Here is a 7,261-nt window from a genome sequence, read left to right as displayed (position 1 = left end):
GTATAAAAACGAAACTAGATCTCTGTCATTATTAACAAAAGTCAACTCAAAATGAATCAAACATCTAGATATAAAGACTCAAACTGTAAAGCTACTTCTGGAAAACACAAGATCAACACTGTAAGACATTATAGTTTATACAGAGCACTTAGAAAGCCCTCTAAAGTACAAAAATTCCCAAAATAGACAAGTGGGATTACATCAAGCTATAAAGCTTCTGTACAGCAAAGAATTCAATAGAATGAAGAGACAACCTACACAGTGGGAGAAAATATTTGCTAACATGCTTCAGATAAGAAAGTCATAGCAAGAATATATAGGGAACTTAAGCAGCTCACACATGGAAAGACTAATAATCCAATTTAAAAAGGAAAAATGAGCTGAATAACTCTCAAAGACATACAAATAGTTAAAAAGTTCATGAAAAAAAGTTCAATATCTTTTATCATAAGGGAAGTGAAAAGCAACACCACAATGAGGTATCCCGCAAACCCAGAGAGTATGACTATGATGAAAAGAACAAAGGAAAACAAATAGTAAGGTTGTGATGAAAGGGTACCCACCTGTATTGTTCTGTGAATGTAAATTAGTGTAACCACTGTGGAAAGCAATATGGAGTTTTCTCAAAAATTTAAAAATTGAACCACCATATAACCTAGTAATCCCTTTCCTGGTTACTTACCCAAAGGATAAGAAATCACTCACTTGGAAAGACACTTACACATTAATGTTTACTACAGTGTAATCCACAATAGTTAAGACATGTAATCAACCTGTGTGTTCAACAAATGATTACTGGATTTTTAAGAAATATGGTACATATAAACTATGAAATACTACTTAGCCATAAAGATCAGCAAGCCTGTCATTTGATACAAAATGGATGAATTAATGTTAAGTGAAATAAGCCAGACTATGAAAGGCAAGCACTGTATGTCCTTGCTCAATATATACTTAATATTTGCACTGTATGGCAGAAATGGAAAAATCTGTGGATATGAAAATAGAAAGAGCAAGTGTAGATACCAGACAGTGTGTGTGTGGAGGGGTGGATAAACGAGTGTAGGTGAAAGAGTTTAGGGGAAAAAAAAAAAAACTTCTAACAGACACAAGAATGTAAGTTCTTTGTTGAAAATGTATATGTAGGACCAGCAGATGTAATTGTTACATTGCTGGACTCCCATGTAGTCTACTGAGGTTCGAGTCCCAGACAAAGTAGCTAAAAACTCACACTGGGTGCATGTTCATGTGTGCCCAAAATCCTAAGTGGAGAATTAAGGAGAAGGGATTGTGGCATGGCTCACCCCCATGGGAGGGGGGTGATTTCTTACTTTCTGTCTCTCCAGTGAGTGCACATGCCCTATAGCAAAAAAACTCTTTGAAACATAAAAGAGAAAATAATGTATATGTGTACATTCTTTATTTGAATATCACACACAGCATGCATGTTTGATGTATAATGAAGTATAGATAAGAAATTATATATTAAAATAAAATTATATTAGTATTAATTGGAAATTTACTGAAAAATAAAGATATATATATTTGTTGAGAAAAATAATTTGAAGATAAGGAAAAAGAAAAAAAAATAGGCATTCATTTTTTTCAAGTTCTGGAGGCTAGAAGTCTGAGATCAGGGTGCCAGAATGGATGGTTTCTCATGAGGGCTCTCTCTCTCTGATATGCAAATGGCTGCCTTATTGCTTTGTCATCACTTGGTAAGGGAAAAAGACTAAAAGAACAAGCTCTCTGGTTACTCTTCTTATAAGGGCACTAATCCCACCATGAGGGCTTCATCCTGAGGGCCTCATCCTTAGGACCTTATCTAAACTCAACTATCACACAAAGGCCTCATCTCCAAATACCATGATGTTTGGGGTTAGGGCTTTAATATATGAGTTCTGAGTACAAAAGTTAGTTCATAGCAGCTCTTACTGTTCTCATTTTGCAAATAAAGAAACAGATGTCAAAGAGGTTAAATAATTCACCATCGGTCACTTAGTTCATGAAGGGCCAAGCATAGATTTGAATTCAGGCAACTTAAAGATGTATTGCAAGGTACTACCCAAAATAAAGATTAACGCTTCAGATTTTTCTGTGAATATTGTAATTATTTTAATAGGATTTCCACATACTCTCTTCAAATCATTCAGTTTCCTTAGTGTAAAGAGAAGCACATTCAAGTAGGTTGTTGGGTCTGTTGGTGATGAAGATTATTAATTAATGGAAAATTTCACTTTTAAGGAGGTTATTCTTATTTTTCTGAAGGCAGGATGATAATACTATGTATTCAGCCTGTGTAATACGTTAAAATGTCTAGTACATGAATCATATCTGTCACTGAGCACTATGGCTCTTCTGGGTACTCTTCAAGGAGAAATCAAGTGTAATATTTTTTAGTGATTCAATCTAACATTAATAATATGGATTATGTGTCACCTTTCATCTGTGCCAAATAAAAATGGAAAAAACATTGACTCTAGTTTTTGGCTGAGGATCCAGAAGCACCAGTGAAATGCTATGAGAACTATTATCATGTAACACACTAATTGGAAGGCCTGGGCATAATCTCACCTTGTTATCAAGATGCTAAATGAAATTTAGCAAAACCACTAATGTGTCTGTAAACTCAATAGTTATTTATTTATTTATTATTTATTTATTTATTTAGATTGATTTTTGCTATGGAACATATGTGCTTGCCAGAGACAGAAAGATACAGAAAGCAAGAAATTCCCTTCTATGGGGGGGGGATGGCCACACTGCAATCCCTTCACCTCCATACTCCTCTTGGAATTTTGGGCACATGCACACACACACATGCACCCGGTTTGAGTTTGAAGCTGCCAGGTCTGGAATCTGAACCACAGTTAGCCATGTGGGAGTCCAGCGCCTTAACCACTATGCCACCTGCTGACCCCATTAGTTTTGTTTTTGATGTTGTTGTTTTTTATATTAATTAAAGGATAAATCATTGTAAAATTTAAAACAATAACTTTAATAGGGGCTAGCACGTGGTGTGATGTTAAGTCACTGGACTCTCACATGGTCGACCACAGTTCAAAGTTCTGGACCTGGCAGCTTGAAAATCACACTAAGCACATATTCATGCATGCTCAAAATCCCAAGAGGAGAATGAAGAAGCAGGGATTACAGGAAGTAAATTTTTACTTTCCTTCTTTCTGGTTCTCTCTCCAGTGAGTGCATGCACTCTATGTCAAAAAGAAAAAAAAAAAAAAAAAAAAGAAAAGAAAAAACCCAGAAACTTTAATAAATAAATCTTTAACTTTAGATTTTTTTATAAAGACTAAATAGTCTATTCAAATTATAGTTTCATTGAAGTAAGATTTATAACCAGGTCAATTATATTAGAACTTAGATTCTCTCTCTCTCTCTCTCTCTAGTGAAATCATAATGATAAATCCTATAACACAATGTTTAAATTTAGTCATAGCATTTAAATATAGGTTGAATAGGAAGTGAAGCCTGGCATAGTGGTTAAATGCTGTGCGCTGGGGCTAGATCCTTCATGGTCAACCACAATTTGAATCTCAGCCTTGGTAGCTTGTAAAATACACAGGGTGCATGTGCATGCATGTCCATAATCTTGACGGGAAGGAAAAATAGAAGAAAGGGATTGCAGTGTGAGCACATTCCACTGGTAGGTGCTCTCTCTCTCTCCCTGGTGAATGCACTCACCATCTAGCAATTAAAATAAAATGAAGTAAAATGACTTATTCTCTTCTTATTTGTGCCTTATTTATTTTTTCCTCTCTTCTTCTGTTCCTATCTCCTTCCTTTTCTCTCTTCTTTACTACAAATATACAAACCTCTGTCTTCTATCCTGATTGTAAGATTGTCAAGAACCCTACATAAGTGGAGCAACAATCAGCCTTCTTATCTTCTTCTCTCTCCTACTTTCAAAGTATCTCTCATTTGCACAGAAATGTATTTACTCCTTTGTGACTTAAATTTAACCAGGTAACAGGAAATGGAAAATTGTTGACGATGACACATATGTTGATGTGCTTGACTGAGCCAATATACAGTGTATTCTGGATGGGAAATCTCATTTTGTTTGCAGTGATGATGTATAGTGAATGAATGTAAATAAATAAATTTAAATAAATAAATAAATAAACAAAATAAATTTAACCAGGCAAATAGCCTTGGATAGAAAATTTTTATAAACTTTTAATTTTGAAATAGAGTACATATCTGCATGTTCAGTTATTTTTTTTCATGTATAGATTCACTGTCAGTTGCAAAAGACTGTACCATGAGGCCCCATGCACCCTTCACCCAGCCTGCCTCTCATGTCAATATCTTACAAAATTTTAAAGTACAATCTTAGGTCTTAAATATCTTCTCATATGCTATTTTGAATTTTGTGGGTTTTTTTGCATTTAATTCAGTGACAATTTTAAGTTTATTTAGTATAATGTACCTCAGTTTAACTTTTCCTTTTTTTTTCTTTCTTTCTTTTTATGTTTATTATTTTTTTTTTATTAATGGAGGTCTAGAATCATCTGTTAAAAGGCTCACTCTTGCCCATTGAATTGTGTCCATACCTGTGTCAAAAATTAATTGATGGCCCAACTAGAGTGGCATGTGCTTCTAGGATGCTGTATTCCGCAGGTTGAAGCCATGTAGGAAGAGTGGATTTGATTCCCAGTTCAATCTGAGGACTGGGTACAATGGTATGTACTTGTAATCCCACAGTATTAGGAGACTAAGGCAAGGATATATCAAGCTCAAGTTGACCTGAGCAACATAGTGAGACCTTGTCTAAAAAGTGTCAGGCATGTTGTTGTATGCCTATAGCTGAGAGGCTGAGGCAGAAGGATTACAACATGCCAAGACCCTGTTTTTTGTTTTCTTGTTTTTTTTTTTTTTTAATAATACTAATAATAATTGAACTGAAAACTTCAACAGCACATTTGGTTGGAACTATTCTGTGCCATTGATCTATGCATCTTTATCTCCACTAGTACCATGTGGTCTTGATTACTATTGCTAATGAAATATTAAACAGTCCTTGAGTAAAATCAAATTTTATTACTTCAACTATTTCTCTAGACTAAGCTTACTTTATATTATTATAGAATATGTTAGTAATTCCAAAGCAAAGAATAACATATACAAACACACACACACACACACACACACACACACACATTAGTTCATAAAATTTCCCAGCATAAATGGTTGTATTAACTTTCCCAGGTAACATTAGTAAACATTTTTTAAATCTTAGAAATAAATTTACTTTTGATACTTTCAGTTCTTCAAATGATATCCAGGGTCCATATGTAATTCTCAAACATTTACTAACAACTACGTTTTTCCACAAATATAGTGAATCCAAACTTTCATTCTCTTTATTTCTTCTTTTTGTTTCGTTCCCTCTCCAGAGTCTCATAAACTGTGGCGATGTCTATCTATATTTAATCTTACATGCACTGTATGTTTCCAGTTTCAATTAAGCTTTCTTCCACCCATGTGCATTTTATTATAGCTTCATTTCTTTCTTTTAATATTTTATGTATTATTTATAAAATTAATAATGTTTTCATTTACAAAAGACTATAACTTATTTTGTATTCTTGTTATAAAAGCAATATGTACTTACTGTAGAATAGTAGGAAGATGTAGAGAGAAAAAAAAAACAAAAAAAACTACCTATAATCTTATTGCCCAGCAAAAAAAAAGAGAAAAAAGTTAGTATTTAAAGATATATTCTTCCTATCACTGTCTCTTTCTCTGTATCTCTCACTCTTCATTTATTTATAGATATAAGGATAGTAATATAGAGATATAGATATAGAAATAAAGAGATATAGTCTTATCTGCAGATCCCATATTTGAAAATTTACCTCCTCATTAAAACTTATTTGTAATTCTCAAACCATTATTTACAGCACTTTAGTAGTCATTCGCAGACATGCACAGAGAAGTAAAAAGTTTGAGTTACCTGCCCAACTCAGATGCCTTCCCAACACATCATCAACTGAGGTTGAAAAGAAGACACTGCCTTTCATTTCAGCTCTTCCCCCTGTAAACAAATGTCTTTTCATGGTATATTTAGTGCCAACTTTTTCTGATTTTGTTTCTTTGTGTTCACTATTTTTATTTTAATAGGTTAGAATTAGGTTTAAAATTATCTCAAAACATGATGTTGGTTATATGTAGTGAGCATGAAGGCCCTAATGTGCCTTATAGAGAAAATACTTATCTTAGAAGGTCTATATTCAGTCATGTTACTATACTACTGCTCATGGGTTTAATATCAAGGAATCAACAGTATGTACTACACACTAATTAGAAACACACATAAAACAATGTTATGTATTGATTGATTATCAGATATGTTATAACCAGATGCTCACAGGAACCTAATCCTGTAATTCCCTTAAGAGTAATGATTCAGCATTCAATTATTAGGTGTTCATCACAACTTTATAGAACTTTATAATTACCATGAATAATGAGAATTGACTTTATATCTTTTACAAGAATGAGATCCCATTGAATACATGGTTTTGTACTTTTTTGGTGTGTAAAAAATGTGTTTTGCATATACTATAAAATCACTTTTAATGACTGCATAAATATTCTTTAAACATGTCATGCAAACAAAGCTCTCAGAACATTCATTAAAGTTTTCTTATGACTCTTGTCTTTCTGTTTTATCTATTTGTACAAGGTTCTATGCCATGCTTCTTCATCTGAAATTTTGTTATTGGGTGACCTTTTGGGAAGTTAGCAAGATGAAGCTTATGATATTTGTTTTTACTTCTTTAATTGCCTTAGATATTCTTGGCAACTTGTCTCTGTGCTTGGACTTTAAACAAATATTTTCTTAAGATAATACCAGGACATTCCTTTTCTCCAGCAGGAGCTATTTTATTTCTTTTCTTTGTTCTTTATTACCTATACTCACTTGTTTTTCTTATATTTTTTCTATCATAATTTATACTTTATTGATTTAAATTTTCTTATTTCCCATTTATAATTACCTACATCATGTCTTGCTGAATTTCTCTTATTCTGCTTTCTGTATTTTTTTTTACAGTGTCAAGAATTTTTCTTCTATCTCTTTGGGATAATGTTACTGGCTTAATTATGTCAGGTTCTCTTTCTTCTTGGGTTATTACCATTGGTTCAGTTGTGAAAACATCATGTTTGCTGTTTGTTTCAGTTTTCCATAGGGCATATGTGCTTGCTGGAGAGAGACACACAGAGAGAGGGAAATTGAGAA

Source organism: Tupaia chinensis, unplaced genomic scaffold (genome assembly GCF_000334495.1).
Source record: "Tupaia chinensis unplaced genomic scaffold, TupChi_1.0 Scaffold000005_2, whole genome shotgun sequence".
Taxonomy (NCBI): Eukaryota; Metazoa; Chordata; class Mammalia; order Scandentia; family Tupaiidae; genus Tupaia; species Tupaia belangeri.
This window is presented reverse-complemented; position numbering follows the sequence as displayed.